We start from the raw sequence: 14,404 nt of genomic DNA, 5'->3' as shown, positions 1-14,404 counted from the left end.
AAACCAAAAAAGTTTGTGTCTATAGTTATTTCTGTTGATTTGACCAGGCTCTAGTAAACAAGACACATTTTATAATCCAAACGGCTCGACGTTATATCAACACCAGCTTTTAGGGAAATTGAAACATCATTTATTCATCCACTTGTTGTTTTTGTTGCATTGTTACTTTGTAACTTTAATATGAAATATATCGGAGGCGTAGTGGGGCAGGGTTGGTGTGCTCCGGTTTCCCCCACAGTCCAAAGACATATGCTATAGGTGAATTAGGTAAGCTAAATTGTCCATAGTGTATGCGTGTGAATGGGAGTGTATGGGTGTTTCCCTGTGATGGGTTGCGGCTGGGAGGGCATCCGCTGCATAAAACATGTGCTGTATAAGATGGCGGTTCATTCTGCTGTGGCAACCCCAGATTAATAAAAGGACTAAGCCAAAAAGAAAATGAATGAATGAATAAAACATATCAAGGGAAGGATGAATGAATCAATCAATGAATTCTTCTGTATAACCTAAATAAAGTAATTTATATATATATATATATATATATATATATATATATATATATATATATATATATATATATATATATATATATATAAACCAAGGTTTAATCTTATATTTTGACTACATAGATCAGGCGGCACAGTGGCTCAGTGGTTAGTGCTGTTGCCTTACAGCAATAATGTTGCATGTTCTCCCCATGTTGGCGTGGGTTTCTACTGGGTGCTCATATAGGTGAATTGGATGAACTAAATTGGCCGTACTGTATGAGTGAATGTGTGAGTGTAGTATAGGTGTTTCCCACTACTGGGTTGCAGCTGGAAGGGCATCCGCTGTGTAAAACATATGTTGGATAAGTTGGCGGTTCACGGCGGGATGGGGTGATGTTGGATGGCAGAGAGGTGTCGTGTGACGTGAAGAGCGGGTGGTTGTCGCGGATGAAAGTGAAGAGGGTTGGGGAGTCGCGGAAGAAAGTGAACAGCGGACGGGGGAGGAGGGCGGTTGAGGAGAGGGATCGGTAAAATGAGGTGCCAGTGTCATGAGAAATCGTGTCCCCCCTGACAATTGGGTCCGCCTAGGACTGTAGTTGTAATAGGTATAGTTTGTAGCGCCTGATTATATATATATATATATATATATATATATATATATATATATATATATATATATATATATATATATATATATATATATATATATATATATATATATATATATATATATATATATAAATGCAGTGAAATCTTGTTTAAATTTATGTAATTTAAAAGAACGTTATAATGACATAAAATTATTTTAAATTATGTAATTTGTATACTGATGTACAACTAAAGGCATGTGTAAAGCTTCTATTTTAGATAACCTACGACATGCTACAACTTCTTACGTAAATATATAATGTTACATAAAAATACATAAAAACATCAACAAGACATAATTTAATGTTTACAAATGTTTCAATTATTTTAACTATGCATATCTTTAACTTGTAGTTACCGATAATAATGTTAGTAATATGGTTAGTGTTGTTAAAATGTCAAGGCTGAGAATAAACTATAAAAAGCACCAAACATGATTGTAATGTGGAGAAGTACAATAGTTTTAGATCAGGCATTCAACGCAGACGATCCATTGGGGTCCTAAGCGGACTCGATTGCAGGGGGGACCCGATTTCTCATGACAGCGGATCAGATTTCAGAGGTGCCGGATCCGGAGTGTTCCGGCATAAATTAAGCACTGCTGAGCATATGCCCAGTATTGGGAAACACCCATACACACTAATTCACACACAAACACACACACATACTATGACCAATTTAGGTTATTCACTTCATCTATGGCGCATGTGTTTAGACTATGTGGGAAACTGTAGCACCCGGATGAAACCCACGCCAACACGGGGAAAACATGCAAACTTCACACAGAAATGCCAGTGACCTTCTTGCTGTGAGGTGACATTTATATTTTAAATTATTTATACTTTTTCAATGTCCATCAAATTATTGCTTTAATTTTGCACAAATCAGCTTTAAAACTGTATTCATCAAGGTCTAGTGTAATGACAAACTTAACCTCATACTGTGGAATATTAAATAACAATGAATAACCTGCGTATTTTATGCTCTGTATTTACATTTGCCCACTTTATTTACTCAACTCCAACACTTAAAAACCTTCCGTGTGTAAATGACGTAATAATCGGGCTTTATTTGGGATCGCCCACGTTTCTTCATCTGACAGTGTGACTCATGAGCATGTGAATGACTGAGACTGTAATAAACACACACACTCACCTGTGTGATTCAGGATAATTAACAGTTTCGCCTCCTTCACACTTTGATTTGTGGACATGTTTGTGTCTTTATATCTCAGAGAGAAGCTGGTTTAGCTGCATGCTGCTTTCACGAAAGGTCTGGGGAAAAAATGACAACAAATGTGAGGTGAATAGGAAATGACGCACACCTAAACTACAGTAAAACACACACAATGACATCATAAGCCACTTAAAGTGAAGTTGTTTGAGAAAACAAAATGAACAAACTAGCTCTTGACTGGAGAAACGCTTTCAGGTGGGTGTTTTGGGGGGGAATAATGGCATGTTTTGACTTTTACACAATTACACAAAAGCAATGTTGGGCACGTTCCTCTAAAAGTGTAATTAGTTACTTAGTAGTAGCTTGAAGCCTTTTGCGGCACCACAATTTTAAAGAAATCTGCAATTCTAAACAGATCATCCTTACGGCAGCGATCAAACTCTTCCGTGCTTGGAGACAGTGCAAAAGCAGTCAAATCAAAATCCATATTACCACTTTCCTCCCACACCAAAAAGAAAGCAGCCAAACAAAGAATAGATTGAATTTGACTTACCGACTGCGTGTCCACAAGAAGGGTTCAAGAATCAGGAAGATGTTTTTGATGTGCACCCTTTTAATATTACACACTTTGCTATTGAAAGGAAAATAAACAAAGTCTTCACGGACGGATGGACGAGCCCCCAATTAATGTTATGACCATAGACTGTAAAATATATGGACGTAACATCCGTGACGGCACCCATAGGTTTCTGAACACTGCAAAAGAAGCTACAAGTAGGCACGGGCAACCGTCGCCATTTTGTTCGCGCGTCATCGCACCCACGGTGGGATACCAAACAAGGGCAAAGAGGCGGAGAGTGAGCGGAGCTACAGACACCTGCTGGCACTTTGCTTAGACCTGGCAGACAGACTTTACTTTGGGAGAAACGCTTGATAATTTATTACCTGCGACTCGTTTGTGTTCTGACCACATGTGCTTGGCTGTACACTATATCAATAAAGTGTTTAGACTTTTAAAAACACAGTTGTAATACATTGAGCCACTAAACATTGTTCTTATGACGCTTTTCTACAGGAGGAAAACGCGAATTACTTCCAAACACTTTAGATATAGTTTGTGTTAGTAAATGCAAGACTATTGATGAAATCCAGACATAACACTGTATGACAACGCTTCAGATGACTGTTCTAGAGCCTACAGCTAATCAATCTGTCACATTCTGGAGTGCTTTACTGGTCTAAAGAAAAATATTAATGATAAATGATTTTAAATAAAACAAATACATTTATAGAGATGGTATACAAGTATATAACTTTACTCACATGGGAAATGGAGGCCACGTGAATGGTTTGTGAGCACAAAGTGCACACAGCATCCCATATCATCTGATAATTGTAAGAAATAAGTCCAAAAGGCAGCTGACTGTGTAAAGCCACATAAAACAACACAAAAATACGATGAATATGCCGAGATCAGTGGCTAATCTGCCGGATTCAGCTGAGGTGAAGTGACGGCGACCAGCGAGACCTAGCTGTCACTCAAGTGGCCACGCCCTTAATTATGCAAACTTAATATAACCTAATATAAAGGAAATGGATGAGTTATAAAAACATTCACCCCCCTCACAGTTGACATGGAGGGTAATAATAGCTATATGAACCAAAATCGTTCTTTGTATCAGGCTGTAAACACCTTTTTTTTCTGCTGTAAAGTTGGCCATTCTAACAGTGGGCTCAATTGCAATTTGCTCTATTATGGAGCCAGGACTAGCGGAATTTTGATGAATTGCAGTTTCAGTTACTTTCCTATTGGCTTCCCGAGGGAGAGCTGGAGGTTGCCGCTTGGTTATGACCCTGATATATGTCAAGGACGTAACATAAATAAAACACTTGACAAATAAAGTTCATTTTTATGAACTACAAAGTCGGGTCTATTTGTCTTTTTTTTTTTTTTTTTTTGTCGTTTCTTTTTTTAATCACACAAAAAGTGAAGCCTATTACCTCGGAGAGGACCCACCACAAAATAACAAACAAAAAGCCCACTCTACCTAAACACCCACAATAAAACTACCTACACCCTACAAAGAAAATACTAGAAATAAAAATACAGTATTAAACCTAACTTCCTAACTATTTATAAAAACAAGAGAAAATATGTACAATAAGGAAAAAGTGTGGAATCCAGCCCCTACTGCTTCAAACCGTGAATATATAATATTTTTACAGTGATGGTACCAAACAAAGCCAAAACAAACCTTACAGGAGGGGGGGAAACACTGGAGGGGTCACACTAACACGAAAACCAACATTACACACAACATAGGAATATACAATCAACAAGTATCGCAAATAATAATATTTTTCCAACAACAATTCTATTTCGCAACTACAAGCCAACAACTCCCTCTCCGCAACAACTCCCTCTCCGCTCTCTTCGACTCGTTCCTCCTTTTAAAAGAAGGCCTACGTCATTCCAGCCAATGCTGGTGACGGTGACGTCACCGACGTAATGTGACGTGGGCAAAGCGGGAGAAGAGAGAGAGAGAGAGAGAGAGAGAGAGAGAGAGAGCACACACAGGGAAAACAGACACACACAGACTTGCGAATGCAAAACATAATTATGAAAGTAACTAATAACCACGGAAAGTAACTATTGCGTTACTTAAAAAAAATCGTATTTGTCAAACGACAATAAAATAAATATAAAACATCGTACACTAATCTACACTTAATGTTGTTGTGGGACAACGTAAGAGACAACCATTAAATTCTACATATCATTCGAAATATTAACATACAGGGCTCTGTTTTAACAATCTCTCATCTCCTTTAAAGAGCCCATATTATGGGTTTTTGAAAATGCCCTTCCATGTAGTGTGTCACACAGCTCTAAGTGAAGTGAAATATCCAGCTAAGGCTTAAATCTGTAAGTGTACAGTGTTTAAAACTATTGATTCATCTATAAAAGAGTCGACTCATAGTGCTTCAAACGAGTCGTCTTGATAACGAGTTATTAGGTGTTTCGCGATGACGCAGCTACGAAACACAAGTAGTTGCACGCGCAAGCCCGGGAGATTTGAAACCTGCGGCTCCGCCCACTAACAGAAAAAAGTCACACACACACACACACAGAGACACACACAGACACACACACACACAGAGACACACACAGACACCGGTAGAATGAAGTCACGCTGTGCAGATGGAGATTATTGACAGTTCACCCAAAGATGAAACATTAGCATATAGCCTAGCCTTGAGCAGATCGAGAGCCTCTGGAAACTACCTGCTTACAAAGAAGACTTCTTCAGTTTGTTAAAGGAAGGATCAGTAAACACTGTCAGAACAAGGATCAGTGGATCATGAATCAGTTTCTTCCCCCATTTCACCAGTGTAAGTACGTGCGATTAAAATTGTTGCCTCGTTTACTCTAGCTTGCAAATTATGCATTTAGTTGTGTTTTGTTACTTGTAACCGCGTGTGCTGTATCAGGTTAACTCTTTATATTCTCATATCGCGTGTAAAGCTACGTTGAAAACGCGACGCGTGCCGCTTTGTTTATGGATAGTCAGCTATGTGTGTGTGTGTAATGTGTGTGTGTGTGTGGCTCCTCTGAGGACGGTCGTTTGTCCTCTTGTCCTCCTCTTAGGAGGTTGATGTGTGTGTGTGCGTGTCTCTGAATAGGGTAAAGCTCTAGGCAAAGGGTGATCAAAGGGACCCGTTTGTAAAGTGAGGACTTTAGGGGGTGTCGCGGTTGAAATCTTAGGGTTGTAATCGCGGATGTAACTGAGGACGCGGAGGGGGAGGGAGATGTCGCCGCCGCGCCGTCTCTATTCTGGACGCGCCGGCCCTGTGTGTGCGTGTGTGTAAAAAGAGCAAGTAGACTGCTAGGACATATCCTCGCCAGTTCTTGGACTTTTTGCTTGATAAAATAGTTAGTCGTCAGTATTTTCTAGTCCATCGTCTATATTTACATTCACCCACTGGCAGCCAAAATCCACTATGAAGCGTGTGTACGCTGTGACTACTTTTATATTGTTGATAATCTGCTGGGCATTTCACTCTGTCTCGCCCTGAAGCCTGTCAGTGTCGTCGACCAATCGCAGCAGCCTGTCATTGGTCCAATCAGCGCAGATTAGCTTCGCGCTGAGGAGGGGTTTGGGAACAAATGAATCGCTGAACGATTCATATGGGATTCGCTGGGATAATTAGGTAAAAATAAATGCATATTATAAGACCATCAAAGTGTTGTTTGACCTTGCATGCATATTAGACTGTTGTTGGAGACCCTTACAACCTAAATATGACCCTATTTCATCTATAATATGGGCTCTTTAAGAGTCAGTTGCGTCGCCCCATGGTGCATTTGCTATTTACATGGTGGACTTTGTGAGTGTAAAAACTGAACGCTGCACTAGCGAGAAAACAGTTAAACAGCATCTGCAGCACGAGGATAAAGAATGAGCCTCCTCCATTTGGCATCTTTACTTTCTCTTTACTTTACTTTTACTCTTTACTCCTTTACTTTGGTGGAGTAGGGCAGTGTTTCTCAACCCTGTTCCTAGAGGCACACCAACAGTACATATTTTGGATGTCTCCCTTTTCTGACCCATTAACTTCAGGTGTTGGAGTCTCTTCTGATGTTATGATAAGTTGATTCAGGTGTGTTTGATTAGGGAGAGGATGAAAATGTGTACTGTTGGTGTGCCTTCAGGAACAGGGTTGGGAAACGCTGGAGTAGGGAAACGGTGGAAACTCACTCCACTGAAGACATCCATTAGCCCACATGAACCAAAAGTTGCTGAGACTTTTACTTCAGTATATTGATGTACTTCCAACTGAAACTGAATATTGAGTAGGAGGCAGGCCTTTCTTTTGCGCATCATTCCCTCATAGCAATCTAATGTTAATGGTCCTGTGAAATTAAAATAAAGGTTTCTAGATGTTAGTTTCAGTATTGTTAGTTTTTAATATTTAGAAAATATAAAACTGATATAAAATCTCGCAGTTTGTCATGGCAAAAGCAACAATAACAGTATGTTACTTATTATATAAACTGTCAGTAGAAGGTAAAACAAAAATTGCAATTATTGGGCAGGGTTTCACAGAAATATTAAAGCCCCTATTATAGGTTTTTTGAAAATTATCTTCAATGCAGTGTGTAACACTGCAATAAGCATACCTGGCAATAATTGTGTCTAAAAATCTGGGAGAATGGGGTGGTGGCAGGGAGAGGGGGGTGTAAGTGGGGTGATGGGGATTCAGGGATCAGGTGTCTGAATAACACAACTGAGAACCGGACTATTCAGCAGATTTCAGGCAACGGTTGCGATCGGGTGTTACAGACCGTACCAAAAAGCTAAGGCCCGGGGGTGAGGTTGGGGGGGGGGCGTTTTGGGGTGAAATTATGAGAGATTTCTGGGAGAAATAACAAAATGGGAGGGTGGCAGGAGATGAGTCTAAAATATGGGAGACTCCCAGAAAAAACGGGAGTGTTGGCAGGGATGGCACTAACTGAATGAAAACATCCAGCTGAGGTTTAAATCTGAAAGTGCACTGTGTTTAAAACTATTTATTCTTTAACGAAATAGTCGACTCAGAGTCGAATAAATGAATTGAGTTGTGTTCGGATCTTTTGCTTGAATGCATCAACATTGACATGTTACATCACCAAATATGTAGTACCGCATCCGGTAAAATGTGAATGTGCTTTCCCTTTCACGGGGAATCACATGACTGATCATGACACGAAGATGACGGTCACTGACAGATGGAGATTCGGCTGCGAGAAATAAAGGGTTAAAGTTCATTTTCACAACAACACCACAGTATAGCCAACCTAGTGCTGTGTTTGTTCCTGTCATTCATATTATGATGATGATGATGATGATACAACGACCTATGCTGCAACACGCAACTTACGTTCTTAAATCTTTATGGGGCGTTTTGCATATTGCACCCAAAATGACGCTGAAAAACGCGACGTATGCTTCTTCCTTTACCAATTAAAATGCATTTGTGAGCTTGTGATTCTCTGCCATTTGTCTTTGCTAAAGCCCCTATCAGCTGTTCCTCACATGCATCACACGGTCAATTTTCAAAATAGTTCAACTTTTGCCAATTTGTGGATTAATACTGAATGGGTGTTGTTGTTATTAGTTGGGGTTAACGTTAAGAATTGAGTAAAGCCTAGTTTATACTCGACGCATCCACTAGTTCGCTTGAGTGCCCGTGGTGAATGTGGCGTCATTGCTGTGTTCGCTTTGGGTGCGCGAGACATGATTTCGGCTGGTGGAGCGCACACATTTTTTTGAGACTCGAGCGGACAGTGCGCGCGGCACCATGTTTGATTTGAGTTTAACATGAATATAACTTTGAAGAGATTTCATCTGAAACAGGTACGACTGTACAGACATCTTTATGATCCGTCCATGCGTGATCATAGGGTTAAACTGATGACTAATAATTCTTGGCTAGAAATTGCAACAGCATTGGAAAAGGAGGAAAGTTTTAGTAAAAGTTTGGAAAAACCTCCACTATTCATTGGTTTTACACTGATATATATATATATATATATATATATATATATATATATATATATATATATATATATATATATATATATATATTACAATTTTAAATTTAAAACTATTTAATTGTTACATAATTAAAATGGCAGAGAATATTTGAACCCATCGGTTTACAATACAGTACAGCCATTTCCAGATCTCTACAGAGATGTTCAATAGGATTTAGATATGGGCTCTGGCTGGGCCAATCAAGGACATTGACCGAATTGTTGAGAAGCCACTCCATTAATATTTTGGCGGTGTGCTTTTGGTCATTGTCCTGTTGGAAGATGAACCGTCGCCCCAGTCTGAGGTCAAGACCACTCTGAAGCAGGTTTTCATTCAGGATGTCTCTGTACATTGCTGCATTCATCTTTCCCTCTATCCTGACTGGTCTTCCAGTTCCTGCTGCTGAAAAACATCCCCACAGCATGATTCTGCCACCACCATGCTTCACAGTAGGGATGCTATTAGCCTGGTGATGAGCAGTGCCTGGTTTTCTCCAAACGTAAGACCTGGCATTCACTCCAAAGAGTTCAATTTGAGTCTCATCAGACCAGAGAGTTTAGTTTCTTATGGTCTGAGAGTCCTTCAGATGCCTTTTGGCAAATTCCAGGCGGGGAGTGTCTTCAGTCTGGCCACTCTATCATACAGGCCTGATTGGTGGATTGCTGCACAGATGGTTGTCCTTCTGTAAGGTTCTCCTCTCTCCACAGAAGAACACTGGAGCTTAGACAGAGTGACCATCGGGTTATTGATCACCTCCCTGACTAAGGCTCTTCTCCCCGATCACTCAGCTTAGATGGCCGGCCAGCGCTAGGAAAAGTCCTGGTGGTTCCAAACATCTTCCACTTACAGATGATGGAGGCTGCTGTGCTCATTGGAACTTTCAGATAAGCAGAAATGTTTCTGTAACCTTCCCCAGCCTTGTGCCTCGAGACAATCCTGTCTCGGAGGTCTACTGACAATTCCTTTGTCTTCATACTCGGATTGTGCTTTGACATGCTTTGGATTGTGCTTTGACAAATCTTGAATGGTTATATGATTAAGTGAATCTTTATAATCATTATAACAAATGATAAAATAATAAAAATAATTCATTTAAAATTTTTAAATAATATTAATGATATGACGTAGTTCCAGGAATGTCTCACTTCCCTGTTTATCCATCTGATTTTACGGTGGGTACTCCGCACGGTCCGGTGGGCACTCTTTTGACCACCCCCTGTCATTTTAAAGACTATCATTACGGCGATGTGTAAAGTATAAAAGCCTCGTCTGTTTTGTGAGGTGTGCTCTGTAACGCGGGGAGTGACAAAGACAACTGAGGTTCGGATCCAAGTGCAGGTTTAATCAAAGTCAGGCAAGCAAAGGTCAACACAGGTGCAAACAGATGTATAAAGGCGGTCCAGAATCGTGGTCAAATGTAACAAGCGAGAGGTCGGTAGACAGGCGGCAGACAAGGAGAAAAGTAAACAAGGCAAAGATCAAAACACGGAGAAACAAGACTAGGGGAAACGCATTGTAATGTCACTTTACAGATAACAAGACTCGGCAAAGGCAGGGAGTGTGTGTGTTGTTTAAATAGTGTGTGTAATCAGTCTTTGACAATCCTCAGCTGGTGCAAGTGTAATCAGTGAAAATGAGAAAGCATGTGTGTTTGTTGAACGGAGTGCATGTATGAAAATGTAGTCCATGAATGGCGGATTTGTAGTCCAAGTGAATGTGTGTGAGATCCAGCGATCTAGGATGTTACGATCGCTGGTGATCGTGACATGCGCGCAGGCGACAAGGAGACAAGGCGCCAGGCAAAAGCGTAAATCAGCATTAATATTCTCTCGGTCTCACACTGAACCCAGTCGACCAATTACAACAGACTGGGTCATCGGACCAATCAGAGCAGATTAGCCTCACGCAAAGGAGGGGTTTGGGAACAAATGAATCACTGAACGAATCATACGGGAGTCGGGGTAGTGAGATAAAAATAAATGCATATTATAAGACAATGAAAGTCTTTTTTGACCTTAAATGCATATCAACCTGTTGTTGGAGACCCCCAAAACCAAAATATGATCTTTTATAATGCAAAATAGGGGCTCTTGACTGTGTGTTGTACTGTAGATGTTAATCCAGGATCACATCGCACTTGGCAAAATCGCAGCCACCCAGGCCGTATGAGTACATGGGGACAGATCTGACTTCCTCACACACACACACACACACACACACACACACACACACATACACACATACACACATACATACATACATACATACATACATACATACATACACACACACACACACACACACACACACACACACACACACACACACACACACACACACACACACACACACACACACACGCTGACTTTATTAAAGACGTTTGACCACGACACACTGCAGTGTTTTATTGTGATGCAGCAGCCTACATTAGCTGTGCTTTGATGTGGTCGTGTGTGTTTAGCATTTGACCCAACAGACCCAAACGCTGCCCGTCGGCTGATCAGTCACTGCACTATTCCTGAAACTCAGATTAAAGGTTTCTGTTTGTCTTTGGTTGCTTCCAAGTTATTATAGGCCGACAGTGACCTTGCTGTGTGCTAAATTAAAAAGGTTATGTCATGCGTTGCCTGTAAAGACGTGTAATCTTCTCCCTCTTCACTTTTTTTCCTCTTCTCTTTTTCCTTTTTTTTTTCCTTTTCTTCTTTCTGTTTCATCATATATATATATATATAATTGACCAGGCTGCAGTCTGAGGAAAACGTGAATCAAATGCAATTAAACATCTCTCATGAACTCTCATTGTTAGGAGTTGTAGATATAGTAAATGCATTGCTTTGTAGTAAGATTTCGTGTGCAAGATTTTAGATATTTCTTTAAAAAAATAAATAAATACAATTTGATTTAATTTTTTATTTATGCTTAAATATAGTTGATGGCAATATTATTATCTCTCCTGAAACAAACAAACAAACAAACAAACAATAAATAAATAAATAAATAACCATAATATTTACATATTTATTTATTTTAAATTTTTAATTTATATATGATTATACAGCAATATTATCTCTCCTGATATAACTAACTACCTAACAAAATAAATAAAAATTATAAATATTTATTTATTTATTAAATTTTTTATTTATTTGTAAATAAACAGTTTATTCATAAATAAATAAATAAAATTATTTATTTAATTTAAGTTAATTTATTTTTATTAATATATAAATACACAGTTGAGGGCAATATTATTTTCTCTCCTGAAATAAATAACTAACAAACAAACTAACTAAAAATAAATATACAGTTGACAGCATTATTAGCTCTCCTGTGAAACATTTATTCTTTTTCAAACATTTTTTTAAAAGTTATATTTAATAAAACAAAGACTTTTTTAATCATATTTACAAGAATATAGTTTTTTTTTTCTGCTGGAGAAAGTCCTGGAGAAGTCTAAAGAAATTTGTTTTATTTCAGCTAGAATATTTTGAGCTCTTTTTTTTTTTATTTTTTATTTTTTTAAAGCATTTACGGTTAATATTATTAGCCCCATTTTTATTGTCCTTGTTTATAAAATGTTTTCTACTTAAAATGACTGGATAAAAATCACATATTCGGACCAAACTCGGTGTCAATAGGCCTTCGGCTGCACAAAAACAGCATGCAAACATAAAAGTATATTATAAAATATGGCTCACATGCACATTAGTCACATGAGTGGTCCAGATGTTGTTTATTTCACAGTATCTGGAGAGATTTTAGTCGCAGAACAACAACAAATGTCTTAGATTACAGATAAATCCACTTTAATTGGCATGTGGTTATTGTTAACTAAAACAATTAAAAACAAATTCAGGAAAAGCTGATGTGAAATAATCAAAATATTCAAGGAAAACATTAATTACTAAAAGTACATTTGAAATAAAAATTAAACATTCATTCATTCATTCATTCATTCAATTGAGGGGTCGCCACAGCTGAATGAACCACCAACTATTCCAACATATGTTTTACGCAGCAGATGCCCTCCAGTACTACTTGGTACTGGGAAACACCCATACACACTCAATCCCACACATACACACGCATGCACGCACACACACACAATCATACACTATGGCCAATTTAGTTTTTCAATTCCCCTATTGGGCATGTGTTTGGACTGTGGGGGAAACCGGAGCACCCTGAGGAAACCCAAACCAACATGGGAAGAACATGCAAACTCAAACCAGAAACCTTCTTGCTATGAGGTGACAGTGCTGACCACTGAACCACCATGCCACCTGAAAATTAAACATTACATAGAAAAAAAATCTAAATCTACATGTATTAAATCATAACTATTTAAATATAAATCCTAAAGGTTAATGCAATGTATGAATAAACACTATAAAAGATCAATTCAATATGAATATGAAACATGCATTTTAATGAATATTAAAATGTGTATTTACATGTAAATAATGGTCCACTGCCCCAGAGTAATTGTCACTTTAATTATAAAATTATTTTTTAAAATTATATATATATATATATATATATATATAAAGGCTGATACAACATATGAATGAACACTATAAAAGTGCATAATAAAAATTTGTATTTTCATATAATATAATAATTATTATTACGAATGTATTTTTTTTTCATTTTTAAACAAATAAATAAAAATACAGTTCATTCAAATTGCAACTAAAAAAATAAATAATTTAATCATTATATTTATTAATTATGATATATCATATTATAATTACTACCAATTCATATTATTTATTTTCATTTTTGATTGTGCATTCATTTAAATTAAAACTAAAATAATTCAATAAATACTTAATAAAGATTTAAATTATTAGATTTATTTATTTTAAAAATTACTATATTATAATCAGTAATATATTAGCATTAATTATTTTCATTAAAAAGTAAATACAATAAAATAAAATTAAGATTAGAATAATTCAGTAAATACTTATTAAATAATTTAATTATTATATTTAAGTATTATAATAAATTATAATATGATTTTTGTTATATAAATATATTTATTCTTAAACAAATAAAAATACAATTAATTATAATAAAAACAAAAAAATATATAATTCAATAAATACTTTAACAATTTAACTTTTATATTTAATAATAATAATATATCATATTATAATTATTATATATACAGTTGATATCAGAATTATTAGCCCCCCTGAATTATTAGCCTCTGTAAATTTTTTCCCCAATTTCTGTTTAACAGAGAGAAGATTTCTTCAACACATTTCTAAACATAATAGTTTTAATAACTCATTTCTAATAACTGATTTATTTAATCTTTGTCATGATGACAGTAAATAATATTTGACTAGATATTTTTCAAGACACTTCTATACAGCTTAAAGTGACATTTAAAGGCTTAACTAGGTTAATTAGGTTAACTAGGCAAGTTAAGTTATTTAGGCAAGTTATTGTGGAAAAATGGTTTTAAAAATATTAAAAACTGCTTTTATTCTTGCCGAAATAAAA

The 14,404-nt window shown here is 37.1% G+C and overlaps 1 protein-coding gene across 1 annotated transcript in view; it reads left to right on the top strand.

The window, feature by feature from the left end:
- The window catches only part of LOC130244123 (kelch-like protein 29), a 747,683-nt gene that overhangs the window by 115,596 nt on the left and 617,683 nt on the right, over window positions 1-14,404 (top strand).

The sequence above is a fragment of the Danio aesculapii genome, chromosome 17 (assembly GCF_903798145.1).
Source record: "Danio aesculapii chromosome 17, fDanAes4.1, whole genome shotgun sequence".
Lineage (NCBI taxonomy): Eukaryota > Metazoa > Chordata > Actinopteri > Cypriniformes > Danionidae > Danio > Danio aesculapii.
Note: the sequence above shows the minus strand (reverse complement) of the source record. Positions and strands in the feature narration are given on the sequence as shown.